Below are 11011 nucleotides of genomic sequence, written 5' to 3'. Positions count from 1 at the left end.
ACGCCTGTGATCTCAGTACTTTGGGAGGCCGAGGTGGGTAAGGATCTCCCAAAGTCAGGAGTTCTAGACCAGCCTGGCCAACATGGTGAAACCCCATCTCTATTAAAAATGCAAAAAATTGGCCGGGCGCTGTGGTTCACACCTGTAATCCCAGCACTTTGGGAGGCCAAGGTGGGCGGATCACAAGGTCAGGAGATCAAGACCATCCTGGCCAACATGGTGAAACCCCATCTCTACTAAAAATACAAAAAAAAAATTAGCCGGGCATGGTGGCAGGCGCCTGTAATCCCAGCTCCCAGCTACTAGGGAGGCTGAGGCAGGGAGAATCTCTTGAACCCAGGAGGTGGAGTTTGTGGTGAGACAAGATGGTGCCATTGCACTCCAGCCTAAGCAAAAAGAGCAAAACTCTTTTTAAAAAAATAATAATAATACAAAAATTAGCTGGGCGTGGTGGTGCATGCCTGTAATCCCAGCTACTCAGGAGACTGAGGCAGGAGAATCACTTGAACCCGGGTGGCGGTTGCAATAAGCCAAGATTGTGCCACTGCACTGCAGCCTGGGCGACAGAGTGAGACTCCGTCTCAAGGGAAAAAACAAACAACTCTTGAGCAATGAGATTTGATGCTCTTCTGGGTTGGTGAATACACTGAGGTGCTAGGAGGGTGGTGTGTCTGGAGAGGGCATAGAAGCTTTCCCTGATCCCCATACCTCGCCCTGTGCATCTCTTCCATTTGACTTCCTGAGTTGCAGCCTTTATAATAAACTGATAAACATAAGTAAGGTATTTCCCTGAGTTCTGTGAGCCATTATTTGAAATTATCGAATGGGGGGAGGGGGTTATAGTAACTCTTGATTTGTAGCAAGGACAGCCAGAAGTGCCAGAACCTGAGACTTGTAATTGACATGTGAAGTGGGAGGAGCCTTGTGGGACTGAGTCCTTAACCTGTGGTGTCTATGCTAGTAATAGCTTTGGGCAGTGAGAAATAACAATAAAATCCTAAACTGCCCAACAGACTAAACAGACCCTCTCTTGGTTAAAGAGACCCCATAGTAACCTTGAAAACTGAGTTCTCTGTCATGGTGGGATAGGAGGTTGGACACACCTCATTATACCCTCTCCCTAGCTAAGCATGATAAGGCTTTCTTTCATAAGGGCTTACCAGAAACCAGCCCTTTCAAAAGGCTCTCGCATCAACCAACCACGTGAGGCTGCCATGATAAGAAGCCACTGACCATGGAGTGATTCTGGCCAGTCTACAAAGAATGTGCAGTAGGGGTTTCTGTGCCCTCTGCTTCATCTTTTGAGGTCAGAAGGCCAAAAACTCTACCCTCAGATCATGCTATCACCATCGTTTTTGTACATGGAACCCACAAAGGGGCATGAAGCTCATGTTTCTCCTTTCATAAATATTCACAACTCCTGCTATAGTTTATTGAATATGTATATTCAGCCAACCTGCTCAGTATAAATTCCTGTGCCCTTTGCCACTCCCTTGAAGCATCTGTTTCTGGCTTCCTGCCAGCACCCACACTTCCCAGCCTGTCACTTTGCAGGCTGCAACGCTTTATGAGAAAGAAAACTCTCTTTTCCACACGTATGGGCCTCGTCATTCTCAGTTGACAGTAGTTATTGTCAGAATTGAATGGAATTTTAGGATATTCATGTAATGTTCACAGAGAATTGGTTGTTGGTCTTGGAAAACACCCCAGACTAACTCAATGTTCTTTCCATTACACTGCCTTCACAGCTGAATAAAAAGCCAAGAAACTTAGAGTGTCACTAGAAACCATGGTCAACTGCAAATCAATCAAAATTGATTTCAAAAGAATCAAACTGCCACGTATGGTGTGCCTCTAATTTCAGCACTTTGGGAAGTTGAGGCAGGAGCATTGTTTGAGCCCAGGAGTTCAACACCAGCCTGGACAACATAGTGAGACCTCATCTCTATTAAAAAAAGAAAAAAAATGTAATAAATGAAAATAAAAGAATCAAACTTTTTTTTTTTTTTTTTTAGACAAGAGTCTTGCTCTGTCATCCAGGCTGGAGTGCAGTGGTGCAATCTCAGCTCACTGCAACCTCTGCCTCCCAGATTCAAGCGATTCTTGTGCCTCAGCCTCCTGAGTAGCTGGGATTACAGGCGCCCGCCGCCACGCCTGGCTATGTTTTGTATTTTTAGTACAGACAGGGTTTCACCATGTTGGCCAGGCTGGTTTTGAACTTCTGACCTCAGGTGATCCACCCACCTGGGCCTCCCAAAGTGCTGGGATTATAGGCATGAGCCACCGCCCCCGGCCAAGAAACAAGCTTTTTAAGGTTATCTCTGTACATCCATCAAATACTCAGAGATACCCAATCAATGCTTGACCTAGTGAACGAGCAAATAAAATGACTGAATCCATTTTCAAATTGCAGTTTAACCTGGGGAAAAGTAAGATTCATTTAAAAGCCCCTTTTCACTAACAACTGAAGGTGTAATTTTATTTCTGACCAATTGTCTTATTTTCAACGGAATCAACTCTATCATATAAAATACATAGCTCTAGCTTACCCCCAAGGTTGATATACAGCAAATTCAGTAATTTTCTTAACCTAATGTGATCATTTGGTTTAAAAACACTGTAGGCTCCTTTAAATATCCAGAGTTCAGTTTTAAGTCATCAAAACTCATGATTTGTCCTGATTCCAAGAGATAAGAAACGGGTGACCTGAGCTGCTGGTACTAGGAACCACTGCTGCAGAGAAGGCAATGTTTCTTCTGTCTGACCATTGAGAGCAGGCAGTCAGACCTGAGCCCCTACTCTGTCCTGAAAATCCATTCCTCTCTGTCTCCTGCTAGGCATTCCTTCTCTTTGGGAAATTATTCTCCACTCTGACCAATGGCAATGTTATGCCCTAGAGTAATAAATGAGAGTTTAATTTTAAAAAGCATTTCCTCCTGAATATTTATATCATCCAACCCCTGAGGACACTAACTGCCACTGCTAGTGGCCCCTGTATCTGTTTTCTTCTTTTTTAGTAATAGACTTCCTATTTCTAGCCACATAGCCACAGGCAGAAGTAGCCATGTGCCTAAGTTCTAGTAAAGGGGATGTAAATAGAAGTGTCATGTATAACTTCCAGAAAGGTCAGGTTGCCTGGAATGTGGACATGACAACTGAATCTCAAACAATCATTTTAGTCAATAAGGCTGAAAGCCACTTTTGGTTAATTGGCAGTAATTGTGTTTGATTAAAAATTTGTGCATAAAACAAGTTTTCACTATTTCCACTGAGACGCTCTCACTTCTGCACCGTGGATGGATATGTGAAAATAAATGTTCCTCGTTCTGTTTGTTTATATAAATAAATGCTTTAAAAAATTTCCTATAGTTTTATTTTCTGTGTCCCTACAGAAAACCTCATTCACCCCCGGATCCCGTTCCATAAAGTGGTGTTTGGGACCTATCAGCGTTCCTCATTGCCGAGAGAGGGAAATCAGTGTTAGGGCTATTTGGAAGTGTGGCCTTGATGTTTTGCATGAATAATGCCTCTAATAACATTCAGTACCAGGTGGAGGGAGAAAGGATATTAGTATCCCTCCCTTCCTTCCTTCCTTCCTTCCTTCCCTCCTTCCCTCCTTCCCTCCTTCCCTCCCTCCCTCCTTCCTTCTTTCCCTCCTTCCTTCCCTCCTTCCCTCCCTCTCTCCCTCCCTTCCTTCCTTTCCTCCTTCCCTCCTTCCCTCCTTCCTTCCTTCCTTCCTTCCTTCCTTCCTTCCTTCTTTTCTTCCTTCCTTCCCTCCTTCCCTCCCTTCCTCTCTCTTTCTTTTATTTTCTTTTCTCTTTTCTTTTCTTTCTTAAGACAGGGTCTTACTCATTACCCAGGCTGGAGAACAGTGGTGCAATCATAGCTCACTGTAACCTCAAACCCCTGAGCTCAAGTGATCCTCCTGCCTCAGCCACCTGAGTAGCTAGAACTACAGGCATGCACCACCATGCCCAGCTAGTAGTAATTTTAATATGTGATTAAAATATACATTTTTCATTCCCTTTAAAACAAAAGCCACCACCCTACTAAAATGATTTTTGAAGCCGGACCATGGTAGAGGGTTTTGCGTGTATGTTGCTTTTTTGATTTTTGTTTTAACGTGCTCTGGGGGTGATGGAGAACCACTGTTTCTACATCTTGAGCTTTAAATTGCCACATCCTGGCCGGGCGCGGTGGCTCAAGCCTGTAATCCCAGCACTTTGGGAGGCCGAGAGGGGCGGATCACGAGGTCAGGAGATTGAGACCAACCTGACTTAACACGGTGAAACCCCGTCTCTACTAAAAACTACAAAAAAAAAAAAAAAAAAACTAGCCGGGCGAGGTGGCGGCCCCTGTAGTCCCAGCTACCCGGGAGGCTGAGGCAGGAGAATGGCGTGAACCCGGGAGGCGGAGCTTGCAGTGAGCTGAGATACGCCACTGCACTCCAGCCTGGGTGACAGAGCGAGACTCCGTCTCAAAATAAATAAATAAATAAAATAAAAATAAATTGCCACATCCATTTCATCCCTTGTGCTTATTGTGAACATATTAACCACATCCATATCTAATCCAGGGATTTTCATTTGCTAATTCCAAGAGGGAAGGGTAAACCATGGTTAGACACATCCAGTCACCACTAGGTAATGTTCACATCACATTCTGAAGACTTAACTAAAATACATTGCTTTTCATTTTAAAATGAATAGTTTTGAAGTAAATTTCAACCCTATTTCTGGGTCACCCATCCGGTCACCACTAGGTAATGTTCACACCACATTCTGAAGAGTTAACTAAAATACATTGCTTTTCATTTTAAAGTGAATGGTTTTGAGGTAAATTTCAACCTTATTTCTGAATTACCCATTTCAATTATATTTATGAATTATTAAAAGCTAATAGAACTTCATAATATAACAACAAATGTAGATAATTAAAACATGTTAATACAAAAATAAAATATATTAGCAGACTTCTAGTATCTTTGTAAGGCTACTGAATCTAAATGAAAATGTTTTCTTTCTTACTTGATTTTTTCATAATTGCCTTCTGTAAGAGTTAGGATACAAATAAAGTTGCTAAAACAAAGCAATTTGTCAAGCAATTCTGCAGTTTTGCCAAAACAGCAAAGATATAAATAAGGTAGAACCCCTTGAGAGTAGTATGTGTGTGTGTGTGTGTGTGTGTATTTTTGTAGAGATGGGGTCTTGCTCTGTGGTCCAGTCCTGCCTTGACCCAAAGTGCTGGGATTACAGACTTCAGCCACCACACCTGGCCTATAAATATATTTTTAAATGAACGAAGGAGGCAACACAATGTAGCAAAAATAGTCTGGAAGATGGGAGAAAGACCTGGGTTTGGGTCTTGATTCTGTCTTCTACCAGCTATCAAATGAGGTCAATTGCACCTCTTAGGATAGTTATAAGGACAACTGATATCTTGCCTGCGCATAGTGGGTACTCAGCAAGATGAATTTCCTTTCTCCCTCCACCTGGTACTGAATGTTATTAGAGGGTACAGAGCCATTATTCATAAAAACATCAAGGCCACATCTCCAGATGGCCCTAACACTGACTTAGCCCGGTCAGCGATAAAGAACGCTGATAGGACCCAAACACCACTGTATGGAGCACGATCCAGAGGTGAGTGAGGATTTCCATAGGGACATGTGGGGAGATAGGAAGATAAGACCCTCAACCCCACAGCCAGGCCTTAGGGGAATCCAGGGACAGCCAGGTCTCATGGCAATGGAACTGTACTTTGGGGACCTGAAGACCCTCAGCCACAGGTTTTGGGGATTTCCTACTTAAGGGTTTCACCATTACATTGTCTTGGTGACTCTGCCTCTGTTTCTCCTGTTCCTGCAGCTGTTGACAAACTGGCTTTGATGCTTTGTATTCAAATGCTCCGAGAGACATTCTGATTGGTTTGTAGTCTAAGCTGCCTCTGTTTCACAAAGCTTTTGTAGCAAGCTGTTTTCACAGGTCACTGACCAGTCTACAGATTGGCTTTTTCTGGGTCAGGTACCTTCTCCTTACCAATTAGCTTAGCCAGGGTGACAGGCTACATGGCCAACTTTTCTATGGATGCACCATGAACATGGAAGACATTCAGATCATAGTAGGTTGTTTGTCTATTTGTTTCCAAACTGGTAAAAACGTTTGTCATGTAGAGTTGGAGGAGAGAAGGTCATTTGTCTATCAAATGCCAAGTTTTGGAGGATGTGAAGAGCAAAGACTCTTCAATTTCTCCTCAAAATGTATTTGATGTCTCTCACTGATTCCACCTCCCTCTCTACAGTTCAACCATTCAGGACTTCTATTTTCTATTTTTTTTTTTTTTTTTTTTTTTGAGACGAATCTCACTCCATCCCCAGGCTGGAGTGCAGTGGTGTGATCTCGGCGGCTCACTGCAACCTCCGCCTCCCGGGTTCAAGTGATTCTCCTGCCTCAGCTTCCCGAGTAGCTGGGATTACAGGTGCCTGCCACCACACCTGGCTAATTTTTGTATTTTTAGTAGAGATGGGGTTTCACCATGTTGGTCAGTCTGGTTTCAAACTCCTGACCTTGTGATCCGTCCCCCGCCCCGCCAGGCTCCCAAAGTGCTGGGATTACAGGCATGAGCCACCACGCCCAGCCAGAACTTCTATTTTCTTCAAACATCTCTCTTGCTCTTGCTCTCTCTATTTCTCTTTCAGACCTACAAACCTGTGGTGTTTTCTGTCTGGAATACCCCCTCTACATCCTCTCGGCCTAGCTGACATGTCTGCTCCTCAAGGAAGTTTTTTCAGACTCCCACGCTGCATCCAGTTTCCTCTGTTATAAGGTCCTTGCTATTACACCTTGTGCTTCCTCTTTCAAAATATTCCTCCTGTTTATAATTATTTGTTTAATATCTGTCTTTCCTGTTGACTGAGACTCAATAAAAGCAAGAATTTCTCTCTTGTCATTGCTGTTTCCTCAATATCTGGTCTAGCTCCTGACACTTACTGAAACTTAATAAACATTTATGGAAAGAGTGAGCTTTTGTTATCATGCTATCTGGACAGAATATTTTGTATTTGAGAAGATTGAATGACCCCCCAACAATCTCAATGTTGGGCAGAACCAAAGTAAGATGTTTTGGAATTGCACTAGTGGTAGGAAAAACTCAAATTTTTTCCTCTGTTGTCACGCCACACAACAATAAACACAGAAAACTTCTGTGATGAAATGTGGGGGATTCTCCCCACTACAAGCAAACAATCCATACTGCAGCAGACACCAGCTGGGTGCCCTCCAATTCACTTCTGATACTGTCTCCCCGGAGACAGCATCAGATCCCACAGACCAAGGGCTCAGTGCCAAAAATTCACCTCCCCCTTCAGACACCAGTGACAAGTCCAGGCATCCACAACCTCTGACTGACCAGCTTCAAGTTGGGGTTCCAACGACCCGGTCTTTGAATGCGATTTATTTGCTAGAGTAGCTCACAGAACTCGAGAAAACAATTACTTACATTTACTGGATTATTCCTAAGGATATTTTAATGGATACAAATAAACAACTACATGAAGAGATACATAAGGTAAGGTCTGAGTGCAGGCACTTCTGTCCTCATGGTGTTGGGATGGGCCACTCTCCTGGCTCTTGCATGAGTTCTTGTTAACTGTTCACCTTCCCAGAAACCTCCACATGTTTGGCTACCCAGAAGGTTTTTGTTTTGTTTTGTTTCGAGACAGAGTTTCGCTCTTGTTTCCCAGGCTAGAGTGCAATGGCGTGATCTCGGCTCACTGCAACCTCCACCTCCCAGGTTCAAGCAATGCTCCTGCCTCAGCCGCCTGACTAGCTGGACTTACAAGCACCTGCCACCACACCCAGCTAATATTGTGTTTTTAGTAGAGACGGGGCTTTTCCATGTTGGTCAGGCTGGTCTTGAACTCCCAGGCTCAGGTGATCCGCCCGCCTCGGCCTCCCAAAATGCGGGGATTACAGGCATGAGCCACTGCACTCGGTATTTTTTTTTTTTTCTTTTGAGACAGAGTCTGGCTCTGTCACCCAGGCTGGAGTGCAGTGGCATGATCTTGGCTCTCTGCAAACTCTGCCTCCTGGGTTCAAGAGATTCTTGTACCTCTGCCTCCCAAGTAGCTGGGATTACAGGTGTATGCCACCATACCCAACTAATTTTTGTATTTTTAGTAGAGAAGAGGTTTCACCATGTTGGCCAGGCTGGTCTTGAACTCCTGACATCAGGTAATCCACCCTCCTTGGCCTCCCAAAGTGCTAGGATCACAGGTGTGAGCCACCATGCCCAGTCTTATCCAGAAGTTCTTGAACCCTGTCTTCTGGGGCGTTTTATGGTGACTTCATTGGATAGGCATGATTGAAGTATGGATAACCTTGTTGAAATGTGATTGGACAAAAAGGATATGATCTGGTCAGGCACAGTGGCTCACACCTGTAATCCCAGCACTTTGAAAGGCCAAGGTGGGCGGATCACAAGGTCAAGAGATTGAGACCATCCTGGCCAACATGGTGAAACCCCATCTCTACTAAAAATACAAAAATTAGCTAGGCATGGTGGTGTGCAACTGTAGTTCCAGCTACTTGGGAGGCTGAGGCAGGAGATTCGCTTGAACCCAGGAGGCAGAGGTTACAGTGAGCCAAGATCACACCACTGTACTCCAACCTGGTGACAGAGTGAGACTATGTCTCAAAAAGAAAAAAAAAAAGAGATATGATGTAAACCCTGCAAGTCCTGTCTGTTCAGATTCTTCCTGGCCTCTCTGTACAGCATTTCTACCTCTCGGGTATGGGGCAGGACCTTCTCCGGAATGAGGGTCTCATGACCCACAATCAGATTAGGGTCCTGCCACAGGGAGGTCAAAGGAGGGCAGGGAAAGATCAGAGAGAGATATTCTTTTTACAGTAATGAGGACTGTGGGAGTTATGAGCCAGGAACTGTGTGTGAAAACCAATATATGTGGCTGGGTGTGGTGGCTGACACCTGTCATCCCAGCACATTGGGAGGCCAACACAGGAGGATTACTTGAGCCGAGGAGCTTGAGACCAGGTTGGGCAATGTAGTGAGACCCCATCTGTAAAAATTAAAAATAAAAAAATTAGTTGGGCATGGTGACATGCGCCTGTATTCCCAGCTACTTGAGAGGTTAAGGTGGGAGGATCGCTTGAGCCCAAGAGGCTGAGAATGCAGTGAGCCCTGATTTGTGCCACTGCCCTCCAGCCTGGACAATAGAGCAAGACTCTATTTCAAAAAACAAAATGAAACGAACACATGAAAATACATATATATTTTTGTATAAATATAAAAGAAAAAATATATGTGTGTGTGTATAATAAGACAACTAGCATATTGAAAAATTGTATCTGGACAGGTGGGAAGCTTTCCAAGTATGTTCTTGGGAAATGACTCAGGACAGTAAATGAGTGGCAGGCAGTAGGAAGGGGGCCAGGCCCTGTGGTAGACCAAGTAACAAACAGGTCCCAGAGCAGGAAGGACAGGGGCAATGTTCCTCTCCCTGCACATGCTCCACCTTCTGACTCCCCCACTTCACCCCGGCAGCCTCAAAGGAGCCTCCCCAGGGCCACGCTGGAACAGCAAACATGGGATTTTGTTTGCTGACTTGGCTTAACAACAAGGCCTCACTCTGACCTTTTCTCTCCACAGCATTACAGAGAAAGAGTACATTGAAAGTGGGAGTGCATAGATTTCCCATGAGCACTGCCATGTTTTGAAGGGAAACTGCTCAGCTGAGCACTGCTTCCTGGAATGAGCAAGGTCACCTGCCCTAGCCTGACCTGAGAACTTCCACCCCTGTGCAGGTGCCTTCCCCATGGGAGGTGAGGGCCAGCCCAGCCCAGTCCCTGGGAGCCCCTGCCAGGCAAGGGCCAGGCTGGTCCTTGGGCTCATGCTGCCAGGGACTTTGTTGAAGGAGCCAGAGGCCCCTCAGTCTATCTTGGTTAATGGCAAGCTGCTTTTAGGATATACAGAGAAGTAAGAGCGAGCAAACCAGCCACTAGGCCGGGCTTGGCTGACATGCAGGACATCGTTTGAGATGTAAGAGCAGCTCTAGTAGCCCTGCAGTAGCCCTTGCATCTCAACCAGCTTCTGAGCCATTCTCTGGGATTATCAGGCTGGAGTTCTCTGTCATTAGGATGACTCATCATTTTTCTATCTCTGCTTCCATTGCTTCTGTCCCTGCTGACTAAAGTCTCTGCTATCCACCTCTGTGCCACAGCTTCTGCGGCCTTTTTTCTGTGGCCCCTTTCTTCAATCCCATCCTACTATTAGCTTCCCTCTCAGAGTCTCACGAACTCCCTACCAGTAGGGTTTATGGATTCCACCTGTCACCATGACAGAGCTCTCATGCCAGACACCCTCAAAGGACATGGGCCAACCAGTGAGAAGCTGCCTTGGAGTAAGGGCACTAATTCCTGGCTTAATCAATTAATTTACCTGAAACCACATATACAGAGTCACATGATAGAAACCATTCATTCATCTGACAAATAGGTCACCTCATATATGTCACACTCTGTCCTGGCATGGAGAATACAATGGTGAAATAGAAACAACACAAGTCTTTGCCTCACATTCTCCTGGGGGCTGGGATGGCTGACAAGAAACAAAGTGGGCCAGGTGTGGTGGCTCATTCCTGTAATCCCAGCACTTCGGGAGGCTGAGGCAGACAGATCACCTGAGTCAGGAGTTCAAAACCAGCCTGGCCAACATGGCGAAACCCCATCTCTACTAAAAATACAAAAGTTAGCCAGGCGTGGTGGTGAGTGCCTGTAATCTTAGCTACTCTGGAGGCTGAGGCAGGAGGATGGCTTGGACTCAGGAGGCGGAGGTTGCAGTGAGCCGAGATTGGCCACTGCACTCCAGTCTGGGTGACAGAGTGAGACTCTGTCAAAAAAAAAAAGAAAGAGAGAGAGAGAGAAAGAAGAAAGAAAGAAAGAAAGAAAGAAAGAAAGAAAGAAAGAAAGAAAGAAAGAAAGAAAGAAAGAAAGAA

Source organism: Colobus angolensis, unplaced genomic scaffold (assembly GCF_000951035.1).
Source record: "Colobus angolensis palliatus isolate OR3802 unplaced genomic scaffold, Cang.pa_1.0 Scaffold49, whole genome shotgun sequence".
In the NCBI taxonomy this organism is placed as follows: domain Eukaryota; kingdom Metazoa; phylum Chordata; class Mammalia; order Primates; family Cercopithecidae; genus Colobus; species Colobus angolensis.
This window is presented reverse-complemented; position numbering follows the sequence as displayed.